This window comes from Callorhinus ursinus, unplaced genomic scaffold, assembly GCF_003265705.2.
Source record: "Callorhinus ursinus isolate GAN/ISIS: 27379988/994484 unplaced genomic scaffold, GSC_fseal_2.0 scaffold12, whole genome shotgun sequence".
In the NCBI taxonomy this organism is placed as follows: Eukaryota; Metazoa; Chordata; class Mammalia; order Carnivora; family Otariidae; genus Callorhinus; species Callorhinus ursinus.
This window is the reverse complement of record NW_027397074.1, coordinates 78,545,136-78,559,514: the sequence shown is the minus strand read 5'-3', so window position 1 is coordinate 78,559,514 and position 14,379 is coordinate 78,545,136. Positions and strand designations below refer to the sequence as shown.

General features: G+C 47.3%; 1 long non-coding RNA gene across 1 annotated transcript; it reads left to right on the top strand.

Annotated features, from left to right (window-relative positions):
- Window positions 1–134: 134 nt before the first annotated feature.
- Window positions 135–2,407, top strand: LOC141373825 (uncharacterized). The gene is made up of 2 exons (XR_012380155.1): window positions 135–420; window positions 2,261–2,407. It is a non-coding gene; the product is annotated as an uncharacterized lncRNA (long non-coding RNA).
- Window positions 2,408–14,379: the final 11,972 nt, after the last annotated feature.

Genomic DNA, 14,379 nt, shown 5'->3' with positions numbered 1-14,379 from the left:
GCCGAGACTGGTCAGAGCCGCGACATGAAGAATCACAGTCACCTTGGCAACCAGATAGCCGGCAAAACTGTTACTTGGCCATTTCCGTAGATTCTCCGTCCCGCCCCCCACACCCCCCATCTCCCGCGGCGACACATACAACACTCTCCCCCTTTGACGCGTCTCTAAGATCCCAAGACTGTGTTTGAGGGAATGAGGGGAAAGGGGGGAAAACGGATCCAAGACACGGGGAGAGAGAGAGAGAGCCTTTTCTAAGCCCACGTGGGAGGTCGTGGTTTGGATGACCTCCTCCCACTGGTGACAGGAGACAGACGGAAAGAGGGGGTGGTGAGCAGCAAAGCTGGAATGGAAGGCGGTTCATTTGCTCAATGTTTCCAGAAACCACGAAAATGGAACAAAAGCAGAGGGGATAAGCCGAAGGTATTCACTCCCGTGTCCGTTTCTGTCCCTCCCTCCCCTCCTTCCGGAGGCCCTATTACGGAAACCTGCCTTCAGGGGCCTGTGCCCACCTGTTTCCCACTGGCCGGCTTGCTGGCCTTTTGCTCACCCACCCTTCACACGCCAAGGCGTGCCTGCTGCTGGCTCCGTGCTGGGCTCTGTGGCCCCCAGTTCAGACAGACCTGCCCCTGCCCTCCCCACCCCACCCCCCGCCCCCGCACCTGCAGCGGGCAGGCCTTAGAACAAGAGTGCAGCTGTGCCAACAAGGCCAGGCACGAAGCGAGGGTCTGAGCTCAAGCCTAACAGGAAAGGACTTACCTTTTGTTTACTTGCCTTTATTTTTTTCAATTTTCCATTTTGGAATATTTTGAGGCGGGAGTTGAATTCTTACCCCCACTTCACCAGGCCTCCCCTAATGTTCTTCACAATGTTACGGAAGGATAACTGAGAACAGCTGCACACATTTAACTCATGATTTGATGGCTTTGGACACAGGCAAACACCTGTGAGACCATTACAAGGGGTAATGCATCCAGCTCCTTCCAGAGTTTTCTTGCGTCTTGTGTGTGTGTGTGTGTGTGTGTGTGTGTGTGTGCGCACGCGCCTGTGGTAAGAACACTTAACACGAGAGCTACCCTCTTAACAAATGGATTCTGAAGTGTACAATTCCATACTGTTAACTCCAGGTACTTCATCGGACAGCGGGTTTTGAGGATTTATTCATCTTGCAGAAGTGCAACTGCACACCCACTGGATAGCACGCCCCCCATTTCCTCCCCACTCCAGCCCCTGCAGCCATGATCGTATTCTCGGCTTCTATGAGTCTGATCCTTCAGAAATTCCACATCAGTGGAATTCATGCAGTACCTGGACAGTGACTGGCTAATTTCACTCAGCACAACGTCCTCCAGGTTCATCCACGTTGTTGTGAATCCTTCAAAAGGATTTCCTTCTTTTTAAGACTGAATAATATTCCTTTTATGTGTAGCCCACATTTTTTAAACCATTCATCCACTGATGGACACTTGGGTTGTTTCCACATCTTGGCTATTGTGAACAGTGTTGCAATGAATCGGGGGTGCAGATGCTACAACTTAGTGGTCGCAGCAGAGGTAGTACTGAGAAGGACTCTCTTTTGATTAGGTGCTCAGGGAAGAAGGCCTTTCTGTTATTTAGGCCAAAATCTGAAGCCTTGGTATTGCATCACTGGGCCACTGTAAATGTTGTCCAGGTTGTACACTGCACAAATCTGGGGGATGCTATTTGCATTATAGTCATTTTGTACAAAAATATGCAGAAACTCTGTCTGAATGCTCTACACCCTAATTGTCCTTCTCAACAGCTTTTCCCCATCTCCTAGCTATGTATTCAGGCTTACTTCTGGTCTTCTGGTGGGACTCAGTGGTGTGTGTGTGTGTGTGTGCAGAGAGAGAGAAAGAGGGAGAGGGAGAGAGTGAGAGAGCAAGATATTGAGGGGGGAAGGGAAGAGAAATGAGGGACATAACAGGCCAAGATAGAATATTCTGTATATAATCCTCCAAAAGGCTACCAACAGGAAAAGCAACACTTTTAAGTTCTGATAGTTCTAATAAGAAAATCCATTTAATTATGGAGGAGAAGCCAACTAGAAGCATAGCTATTGGCAGAGCAACTGTGCTAATTATTAAGGGATAAAAGGGGGCAAAATTAAAAGCAGAGCTTCACTGTCGTGCACTTGAAGGCAATCTGAAGGACTGAAAACTGAGATAGATTTCCAGATCGAGTCTGGGACTGGTGCTTGGAGTCTGGCCTCGTTTCAAGCCAAAGCATTTTGATGTTGCAGGAGGAAGATGATATGATGAAGGACTGAAGGTCAAAGCTTTCGTGCAAGGAAGAGCATGCTTCTGATTTTTATAAGCTGGTATATTGTTCGTGCTGCATAACCAGCATGCTTACTATGATTTAAAAAATAAGAGCTGGAAGGAAATTATGTCAAAACGTTATTGGTGATTACCTTCTTTGGGTGGTAGATTGCAGTACAGCCCCTCTTCCTTCTTTCGTGTGTGTGTGTGTGTGTGTGTGTGAGTGTGTGTGTGTGTGAGTGTGTGTGCAACTTATTTTCTCCAATGAAAACAAGTTTTTTTAAAGGTAAGAATCCTTTGGTTCTTCTAATTGAAGTTTTAGTGTGGCTAAGATGGCATATCAAATTTTTTCCTCTAAAATGGCAAAAAGCCATTGTGTATTTTAGTTTCAGAATATTCTTCAGTATCAGAGGAACTGCGTTATTCTAGAAGAAAATGCGTATGCCAGAATATGCAATATTCAACAAGATAAATCCACACTTGGCCTTCAAAATAGCTAAGGATAGATTTTATTTTTGCTTAGCCCTAATTTTAGTGTAGATGAAGCTCAATCCTTCAACATTTAAAAAAAAGTTATATTAAAAGGCAGACCTCTAGGGGCCAGAAACCAAATTCTCAAGCTTGGAGAGCTAGAGTATTTTCTGAAGGCCATTTTGTTTTTATGACCATTTGGTTCAGAATAAATGAGAACTACTTTGCATAGACATCATTTTATATTCCAAAGCAGTACCTTTTGGGGATTCTTCCATTCACCTTGTAGATATAGATTATCAAAGTTGATTTTATTTTTGCTCCCAACACATGCGTGTTCTAGTCTATGAATCTCAGAGATAATTATCTTTTCAGGCCTACAATTTTAGAACATTTATCAGGTTATTAAAACCACCAATTATGGTGGTAAACACCCAAGGAATTTGGAGACTGTTGGAAAAATTAAGAAAACCAACTTCAGAGATTCCTTTGGAGGGAAGGGGTACACAAAAGAGGAAAAGCTTTGTGTCCCCATTGAACCCTGATATTTTGACGTCTCTTGAAATGTTTCTTTTTTCTTCTCAGAGAGGATCCTTCTTGTGACTGAGACCCCAAGAAGGCCAGTGATGACTACATATAAAATCTGAGGCTGGTCATGATATCCCCAAGTGTTTTAAACCACTAAAATGCTTTGTGATCTCTGAGTTCACAGCACCGGAATCACACCATCTTCGGGGGAGTGCGTGTGGTCTGGGACAGATGGTGAAGACCTTTGCTGGCCCAGGATCCTCAGTGCCAGATATGCTAAGCCCGTTCAAAAAGATCGAATGCCCGTCCATCTCAGTGGTTTATTCTCAGGACTGTAGGGAGCGAAAGGAACCTCCATTTTACTTGGTAGGTTCAACCAACCCCTAAGAAGTTGGGCAATGGGGAGATGAAGCATGAAAGCCTGAGGAAGATCCTATTATCATGATAATCGTCAACATGGTGAGTTCTCTGGGGGAAAATCAGGGAAGGGGAATGGATGTGCTGGGGATACCGTCAGCTACCCATGGAGACAGGCCTTCCCATCCCCCCCCCCCCACACACACACACCTGCTATCCCCCTCACCTGCACGGGGACGTGCTGCAGAAATCTCCTGCCACCTCCACTCTTTCCCACAGCTCTGTCCTCACAGTTCGCCCCACAGTCATACTTTCTGCTCAGGTCTCATTAGCCAGTGGGGCTTCACAGAGGTCATTTAAAATTTGAAAAGATGTAATAATAAATCCGTAGATAGTACGTACTCTATGTCAAGCACTGTTTCAAGCACGCGGCAAATGTTAACCCATTTTATCCTCACAACAACTGTACAAGGTAGGTATTGCCATTACCCTCATTTGTCGAGGGAAAGATCGAGGCATGCAGAGGCTGAGGATCTTGCCGGACGTTATACCATTAGCAGGTGGTACCGAATTCGAACGCAAGTGGTCTGACTCCAGTAAGTTACGCCATCATGAACTAAGTCTTTGCCATCCAGCTCACAAAGAACACAAAAGAAGGGACATTGGGGTGATGGGCTTCTAATCCCCATTCTTTGGATCTACTTGGTCTCACAGTCCAGGCTTTCCTTGGAAGAGGGAGGAGCAAAAGCCTCCCCCTCGGGCCACCGCGAGCCTGCTCTCCTAGGGTGGCTGAAAACCATGTGGGCTTACGCACACCTGCCGGGACACAGCTGCTGTGGCGTTAATGTTGCCTGACACCTGCTCATTGGGAGAAACAAAACCTAATTAGGTGGCCTTGTTCCCCGGTGCTTACCCTAAGAACCAGGGTTAAACCCAGCAGAAAGGATCTTCCTTGGGACGTTAGTTTAAAACAATACCTGTTCCGGTGTGGCTTGAAACCTCAGACTGGGACTAATTTTTTTCATTGTCCTTTGGAATCCTCCTGTGATCTCTATCCTAGATAAAAGAGATTAACAAAAGTGTCGAAAACAACTTTCACATCACGTAGCTAGGTAAGTGAATGTTCCAGACCCTGGCATCCAAATTGCCTGGAGATCATGTTAAAATGCAAATTCTGATTCAGTGGATCTGGGGTTAAATGGAAGATTCTGCATTTCTAGCAAGATCCCAGGTGACGGTGATGGGAGTGGCAAGGTTCTAGAACATTTCTCTCACTCCTAGAAAAGGAAGTCCTCCGCAAAGGGAAAGAGTATTTTCAATCCCAGACTGTCCTCCTCTCCTGAGTTAAAAATATCTCAAGGGATGATTTTATTGCACAAAGCTGTATGCCTAGGTAGAAGAGTTGTATTGACTACATGGTGGCTAAATACAATACATGCTGAGTTTGCATCTAAGCAATCAGTGTGTTCACTGTCCGCTGGCTTTTGGTGTGGCAACCAATTGGGATACGTGTGCGAATCTAAAACTGCACAAATCTCAGTTCAGAAAGCCTTCCTAAGGGGGTAGGATGTGGAGCCTGCTTAAGAATGAGGAGTCAAACGGCAGGGGTGTGGGGTGGCTGACAGACACTGAGCTAACGGTTCTGGGCCAGGCATCTCCTACAGTCCCCTCTTTCACTTTCTGAAGTGGTGCTGAGAGTGCCCAGTCACGTACATGCAAGCACACCAGCTGAGAAGGCCACGTGGCACAACTTGTATGTAGAAAGGTTTGAATCCAGATCTGCTCAAAGACTCGAGCACCCGTGCTCCCCCCCCCCCCCCCCCCCGCCGCCCCAGCACCTTGTGAAGGGGGCATGGAGCCGTTTGAAGAGCTGGGATGGGAAAGAGACCATGGACCAAGAGCTTCAGCAAGTGACCTGCAAAGGGCAGGTTTGGGGCTTGTCTGTAGAGGGTCAAGGAGATAAGGAAGAAACCTAGAATACCCGGAGAGGAGCTGTTAACACAGAGAGGAACCATGTTTTGTGTAATCTAACTTATCACAGAACTTAGGGTGTGTACAATAAAGGGTTGACTCTGCCGGTCTGGGTTGCCCAAACCCCACACATTCCAAAGAAGGTGTGGCCTTTGACTGGCTCCTGGAAGATCACCTCTAAGCCCTTGGAATATCCTGCTTGATGAGTGTGCCTTGGCTCACCTTGTTTTACCTTGGGCAGTGCTAGATAGCTTACACTGTGATTTACGGTGGAGGCCTTGTCCATCGGGTGTCAGTTTGACCTCAGGATGGGCTGGAAGCTGAGAGCGCTCAATGCCTACACGACAGACCTCCCCCAAATCCCCGGACACGAGGCTTGGGTGAGCTTCCCTGGGCCAGGCGATACTCTTTTTGTCACACAGCAGTGCTGGGAGAATTAAGTGCCGTCCGTATAAATCCACAGGGAGAGTGGATTGTGGACTGGAAGCTTGTGTCCTGTCTCTCCCGAACTCTGCCCTATGCACCTTTTCCCTTTGCTGATTTTAATCTGTGTCCTTTCATCGTTGTAGACCATCACCCTGAGTGTAGCAGGTTTTCTGAGTTCTGTTAGACCTTCTAGCAAATCACTGAATCTGAGGGTGGACTTGAGGACCCTGATACCACTTAGAGAAGAACTCGACACCAGTACTGAGGGCCAACTTGGGTGGGTGGATGGGGGAAGACTTTAGTTTGGTTCAGATCAGTTTTTACTGAGCACTTCCTACCCACCAGGCCATACTAGTCATTGGGATATGAAGATGAGTTAAGTCAGAATCCCTGCTCTTCAAGAAAACTCAGTTCCTGAGGAGATCCCAAGGAAAACACCAATTTCATTCAGAAGCGCTAAGTGCCATCAGAGAGACACAGCATGGTGCCATGGGGTTCCGGGGGTGGGCACGCAGCAGGATGGACATTCAGGAAAGGGAGGCTTCCTGGAGGACAGCATCCCTTCATGGACCAACCTGGAGGTTTGGGGGACTTGGTCACAGTTCACGGAGCTGCCTTTCTCCAATTATGTAACAGCTCATCCTGGGGGGGACTTTTGTGCTTGGAAGCACAGGTGCTGGGGTGCGAGGGAGTAGGTGTGTTTCCCACAAACCCAGGGGACTGCATAATTAATCAGACACAGAAATCAAAGTTGTGCTTCACTGGAAAAAGGAGACCCAGACTCTTTGTGTCTCTGTGACTTCCCCCCGCCCAGGTTGTCTACGGGGCATCCGGGCATTACGCCTCACGTAGCTGCTGACACCTCCACGCACCCCTCAGGTTGGAATTCTGCAGCACAGATTCATAGCACCTGATGGCAGCATCTTCCCAATCCCCCTCATCCCTACCCAGGCTGGACCAGAAGTTCATAAAGTCCCCCTGATTCACAAGGGTTGAAAGGCCTTGCTCATTTCTTAACATTAGTGGGGTTTCCATTCTCTCTCTCTTCCAAGGGACATGACTACCAAGGAGGGGAGGGGGCCCTTAGGATTCCAGCCTCCCATTTCTTCAAGTTTTTCTTTATTTACAACCCTTCCCCCACCCATTCTGTAAGGCACTTACCTTTGACTTGTACTTACTTTTGAAACGTTCTACTGCTTAGTTCCACTACCTCCAAGATGTTGCTGATAATCCTTTTCTCTTCTCCTTTTCAAGTCCCACTGCCTATATTAGTGTTCCTTTTCAGATTAAATCTATGCAGGTCTTCGTGTACAATGTCCAGCCCGATGCACATCTTTTGACGGAGGCTGTCAGCCACGGCACTGATGACGGTCATGAAGATTAGACACATAACCCTCCTGGCCACTATCCAGACGCACCACAAAGATGCAGCAACATACCTCTCATTCAGGGATGCTTCCTCTGCCTCGGGGATCCCACCTCTAATGGACATTTCCCCCCTTTTGTCTGCCCAGCATTATATGCCTCCTCCTGTGTTTGGAGAATTGTCTGATCTTGGTGGAAGGCGGAGCTTACCACCGGAGAGAGAAATAAGAGGCTCTAGGCCTGTTTTCTGGACCCCCTCGGATGGTGCACTCACATGGGATTCTGATCTGAAGGAGGGACCCGGGAATTCATCGCGGTGAAGGTGGTGGCAGAGGCAGCCCCATAGGGTCTCCGGGAGTCCCAACAGCAGCATTGGCAGGGGTCCAAGTTAGCCTGGGGTGTGATTCTGGCTGTCTAGCTGCTTCCTCCTGCTGTGCTATGGGCTTCCAGCTACCCATGCTTTTCAGTAAATTACTTTTCCACTTGCACCAGATGGAGCCAGTATCTTTTGCTTAAAACTAGTGATGTCGACTGACACATAATGCCCTTTAACACACACGTGCCTCCCACTGTCTTCTTTCTGAGCTGTCCTACCCTGGCGGGAGCCAGCAACTTTTAAAAGGCACATGGGTGGATGGGAACTGTGATTCTAAGTGAGGGACAGAGATGATGAAGACAGAAGAGAGAAATTTCTCTCCTCACTGATAGCTGGGAAAGAGGCTTAGGGGTTAGAATGGAACCAGGAATTCCAGCATCTTATAAAAGCACTTTTCAAAAAGTTACTAAAGACAACGGTAGGAGAAAAAGAACGAGTTTCTTTCTTGTTCTCTTCTGAATTGCTCTCCAATTCCCGCTCTCACCCAACTCTGAAAGCACGTACTTGCTTACACATACTTGAAATGTTTATGGTCTGTTTCCTCCAGGATTAGTCTTCAACCTGTTGTCTACATAAGAGCTGTTCTATCTTTTTTCTATACAAAACCTGAGGGGAAAATGTGGCTGTCTACCAAACACTGCAGCACTTCCCCCTCTCCACCAAGCAGACACAATTACTTAAAACACACAACATGATCTTCTTTATTTAATTGTTTAATCAGTTTACATTCCACAACTGACAGATTATTTATTTTTATTTTTTCCATGAACAAGTCATTTAATTAATTACCAGACACTTTTTTTTTCTTCAATCGATGGAAAGACAATATTTCTGCCAATTTGAAAAAGAAAATTGCAAGATGCAGTCAGTGTCAGTGAAGTCCCCAAATGCTCTCTGCTTCCTCAGTCCTTGCAAAAATCACAGGAACCTGGCAATTTCCCTTTTCATCCCCCCTCCCACTTCCCTGTTAAATTCACCTCTCCGAATAGCACAACAGTTTCAAGATCTGGTTTGGATCACCTTTCCTGTAATTAATTAATTATGAGAAGGAACAGACAGTACAATAGATCTGATAAGATGTAGCATTCTTGTTAAGATTAAACAACACATTTATTCACATCGTATCAGAATGAATTAACATAATATTTAATCTTATTTTAGCACCAATAACCACAGGAATTGCTACCTCTCAGGGCAGAGGCGGTGTTGGAATCCTGCGGTACACACCACTCCTTGTCTAACCAATCAGAAAGCACTATGCAAATGAAAGGTAAATTCATAGAAATTTATATTGACCAAGCCATAATCTGGTGGGACCATAAACACTCCAGGTGTTCGAGAGTTTTGTCAGCTACGGTCCCTGTCTAATGACCATATATATAAAACATACTCACCAAATCGGCTCATTTTCTTTCACTTGGTAACATAGGGCTCAGAACGTTCTATTTTAAATGAGTTAAATCTTGTCATACTGGCTCTCTGAAATGCTTTGAGAATGCCCAAGGGTTGCCTGCTTGCATTTTATTCTGTTCTCTGTGCTAAGATCTTGCAACTTGTCTTCTTCCCCATCCACCCCCACCCCAAAGAGAAGGGGTTTCTTCACATCTAAGGAAGGTCTCTAGTCAGCGAGGACAGATAGGCAATGCTGGGCTGAGTTCCCAGTGCAAGGGACAGAACTTGTCGCCACCACCTCCTAGGAAACCCAGCCTTGCCTGTGGTTCACTGCTCTCTCCAGTACATCCCCTTTTAGCACTTGACTTTAAGATACAAACGTAAGGACATTAAGGGGTTGAAAAAAACGGCTCCCAATATTGGTGAGATGTTATTAGCAGGTGACTGGGACTGGATGACAAAATGATGTGATCATTATTCTTGACGACGAGGAGGCCTGTCTGGCCCCCCTCTCCATCGTAAGATAAAGGACGTGGGCATAAGGGATAAGTTGATGCTCCCGTAGCTGAAGAAAGTGACCTGCTCTGGCCTCTAGAACTTCGGTGAGTCATTGGCACCATGCCCAGGGGCAGTGCTGACACACTGTAGGGCAGAATGTGATATGTATTTGACAAGCAATGGTCCTCTCCTCCGACTAGGCAGGTGAGGTGGAATTTCAGGGGCCAGGATTGGCAGCCTGGCCACCCCTGCTGTGCTCCCTACTCTTGGCCAAAGCCAACCTCTGGCCTCTGTCGGCTGGGAGATCCGAGTGACTTACAGGGGAGGGGGTCCTAGTCGATCTCTTAACAAAGAGTCTAAACCTTTGCTGCCCTCCCTGGCAGCCAATTGCCACGTGTGGTTGTTGAGCACTGGAGATGTGGCTGGTCCAAACTGCAGTGTTTTCTCAGAATAAAATTCACATTGGATCTCAAAGGCTTCATGAAAAGACAACAGACGTAAAATATTTCAGTAATGTTTTATATTGATGTTAAAATAATGATTTTTGATATGTTGGGTTGAAATAGGTGTTAAAATGAATTTCACCTGTTTATCTGGACTTTTAAAAGGGGGGGTACTAGGATATTCAAAATTGCATATGTGGCTTACATTCTATCTCTTTTGGACGGCACTGGTCTAAATCGCCTTCCTGAAGCCGGTCCCAGGGTGATGATCACCGTGGTCCGTCAGAAGGGAGGAAGGTTTGGATGCAAGGCGCCGTGGATGGGAGGGTTAGGTGAAGGAAGCTTGGTGTGAACCCCTCGCCCCCCACAAGGGCCCCTCATCTTCTCAGTCCTAGGGGAGGCAGCTCCTTGTGCTATCAGATTACCCATTCCCTTACTTCAGGGTGCCCTGCCTTTCAGGGATCCGTCTCGTTGCTTTGCCGAGGATGCTCTGGTGTCTCTGCCATTTCCCCTTCCGAAAGGCTTCTTTATCTTTCCTCCACGGGCAACTCACAGCTGCTGCCCACTGCCCTTACCCCACCCCCAGCCCCCAGTGCTTTCCTCGTTCTGATGTGGCAGCATCCCCTAGCCAGCCTCCCCGCTTCTGACCTCGCAAACCAGGTTTGTACAGTGAGTCATAGATGACAAGCAATTCACAGGCGCCCTCTCCTCTGATACTCTTCTCCTACCCAGCTGGCAAAACTCCGTCGGTAAGGATAGTAAAATGAGAACGGCAAAGTGGGTGGGAAAAGGCATCTGAGAACAAAAAGGTAGATCAAAGGCTTTGGACTGGAGCACAGACTGGCTGTTAGTGCGAGGTTACTTTCTGAGGAGTGAGAGGGGCAAGAGGAGCAGGGAGTAAAACTCTCCAAACGGGCCTTCAGGCGGCAAGGGCACACCCGCGGGGGCTCGGAGCCTCTAAGAATAGCAGCAGAATGGCCGAGGAGACGTGGTGCCCCCGGGAGCCCCAGGAGCCTCCCTGCTCCCCGTGTGGCCGAGAAGACGCAGAGACAGTGAGGTAACGAGACTCGCCTGAGGCCCCGAGTGAGCCAGGGACAAAGCTACAAGTGCGAACCCAGGATCAGGTCTTTGTGTTGACCTTCACGATGACCTTCACCCTTCAGACTTTGATGACTCACTTTTACCTTCAGGAAAATATATTTTTGCTTTAAAGGCAAAAAAAGCTTAGAACCCAGGGGTCCCAAGCAGACACTAGTGACTGTCAGAGAAACAACCAGAAAACAAAACAAAACCAAACAAAAAAAAAACAAAGAAAAACACAAAACCACAACAAACTCCTGTGCCAACGACTTCCCTCCCTTCAAATCCCGCCCGGGGTCAGGATTTTAGGGCAGCCTACATAAGTCCTCCAAAAACTGAGGGCTCCACCAATGCATTTGCTTAGTCTCAATTCCCTCCCGCTTATTTTCAGTTCCCGCTTTTATCTGTCCATTTTTACAGAGAGTCTTGGATCTAAAACAGTCACACCATGGGTAGAAGTGGGAAAGGAGTCTGAGAATGAGTTAGTGAGAGCTGCTTATGTGAAAGGCATCATCACATCCACAACACAGACATACCGACACATTCAGGCTAGAAAGGCTCTCCAGGCGACCAGGGAAGGAAGGGAAAGGTTTGGCCAGGGGGAGTCGTGGGAGACGGTGGGGAGGGACACAGAGAGTTCCCCCAAGAAGCAACACCCAATCCTTGGAAATGAAGAACAGGACCGCGGTGGCCGAAGTCAGCATCTGTCGAAGTCAGGCCAGGTCTGAGCTACTGCTGTGTGCACGCCCCATGCTTACACCCCGTTTTCTGCTTCTCAGTGGTGAACAAACACCCCCTATAGTTGGGTAGTCCCCCCATTCCTGGTCGGCCTCTACGCCTACAGTGAGCAAGGACCTGGACTTGCCTTAGAGAAGGTCTCACTGTCACACTGAAACCAGATCCCCTGCAAAGCAGAAAGTGTGCAGACCCTTTTGGAAGTACATTCTTGTCTAGAACTTAGGATTTGGTTTTTCCCCAATAGGATCACACCCAGAACATCTCCTAGTGAATGCACCATCCAAAGGACTTCCTATGAGAACCCATATGCTTTCGATGAAGCCATCTGCTTCACCAACTGACAAGAGAAAGAAGATTCCAGTTCTTTGAAACTTGTTCCCATCTTAAACTTAAAAGACCATTAAAATGTTTCAGAGCCTGATCTGCTCCCACCAGTAGGGCACGTACAGCTACAAATCAGTGTTTACAGGAAAGAAGAAAAAAAAAAAGGCATTGGCCGTTGCTTAATAGTTAACTGTTTTATCTCGTATATGCTATTTGCTTCATATGGTTTACTCATTCCATGACCTCTGGGAATAATCAGGAAGGATTAAGAGTGCCCTTTGCAAAATTGGCTTTGGACCAAAGGCAGGAAGCCTGAGAATGGGTAAATTAAGGAGCCAACCTCTGTGAGGGACCCAAATGATAGACTAGAATCCCACGTGCTGAAGCTGGATAGGGACAGTCCTGTTTGGTGGCCAAGGTGACCGCTCACTCTCAATTGTCCTTTCAGCAGTGAGGCCCAGACACCACACGGAAGAATTCCACGCAGGCGGGGGCTCTGCTGCCGCCGCATCATTTGAATGGTGCATAATTCATGTGACACGTCATGTTTGCAAATCACTTTGCCATTTCTTTGTCACCCTAACATGCCATGAGGTAAAGTGTCCTCATTCTGTGGATGAGGAAGTTCAAGTATGGAGAAGACCCAGTGCCCCGAGTCACAAATCATTTTAGTGCAGAGCTGAAATGAACTTTACAGTAACTGTGCTATAGGGCATAGCTTAATCGGTGAGTTACTCTGGCTTCCGTGCCCTTACACCTACAGTTAGATTGAGATAGCTCTAAAAAAAAAAAAAGGAGAAAAGGAAAAAAAAAAATTCCCAAAGGAGGAATCTCTTCATTCTGTTCTGCCCATCCCTAAGCTCTGGCACTGACCTTTTTCCAAAAAGTCTCTTTGCGGTCTCCTTCTGCTAGGAACACGGGGTCAAGTCCACGCAGACCAGTGTGGTTCTGCAGTCTGGGACTACACCCCTAGCCCCGGCTGCCAGCCTTTAAGACAACCAGAAGTTGCTGGAAGCTGCTGGAGCTGTGACCATCAGGATGCCCCTGAGTGATGGAATTATAAACAATCCTTTAGTCTTTTTGTTGCTGTTGTTTTCTATTTTTCTAATTTTCTACAGTTTCCTATTATTCAGAAAAGGTAACCCAATAGCCAATAATAGCGTCGTCTAAGAACTAACAATAATGCTTAAGAAATATTTTGCACCATGGGGGCCTCAATGGGAAGAGTAAAAACACAGCCCACCAAGCTGACTGCTTTGAGAGACACCAGGATCTTTTGTGTCTATCAACTCTGGTGGGCTTGTTCAAAAGCCTGTTCCTTTACTCTGCCGGATACCAGCTAGAAGACAGCACAGGAGCCAACCTGGCTGGGAGGCACCCGTGATTTCTAAATATGGTGAAATCACCTCTCCCTAGACTCAGAGGGCTGCATTTGTCCACTGGGATGGTTGGCCCCTGGAGCAAGGAGGAACAGTTTCCGAAAAGGCAGCGTCCCTTTAGCTGCGAGAATCACCCAAGGAACCCTCACAAACCACACCAAAGATGACCAGAGTGTATTTCTTTCCACTCCTTTCCCTCAGACACTTGAAAACCAGTTAGTTAAGGCTCCCAGAATAAGCCAGGTGAAGACAGAGTCAATGCCTCTGGGTGCTTGATTTCATTACGCTGAGCCTGACTCCGGGGGGGGCAGCTTTAGGGACCTAAGCAGCACATCCCCCATTAAATCAGAACAACAATGCATGGTTCATTTCAGACCTCTTCTCACGACCGTGGAGGACTATTACGAGGTAGGACCCATACTCAGGAGTTCCAGGAGATCGTCTTCCCTTATCAAAGGAAAGGCAAGCATTATTAGGTGGAGCCACTCGCCCCCAACGAGAGAAGATGCCAGAATGGGCTCAGGGTGCTGCATATGGACACATGATCAAGGAAGGCTTTGTCATGATTTGGCGGAGATGTTGAGTCTTCCTGACTTTGTGATCCCTGAAGCTGAGAGGATGTATTTATTGAAAGGCTGAGGCTTTCAGGAGGACTGAAGCTGGAATAGGCACATTTAGATTTTTTTTTTTTTTTAATATTTCAATGCCAGGAAGCTACTGACCTCCTTTTGAAGCCTACAGCCACAACAGAT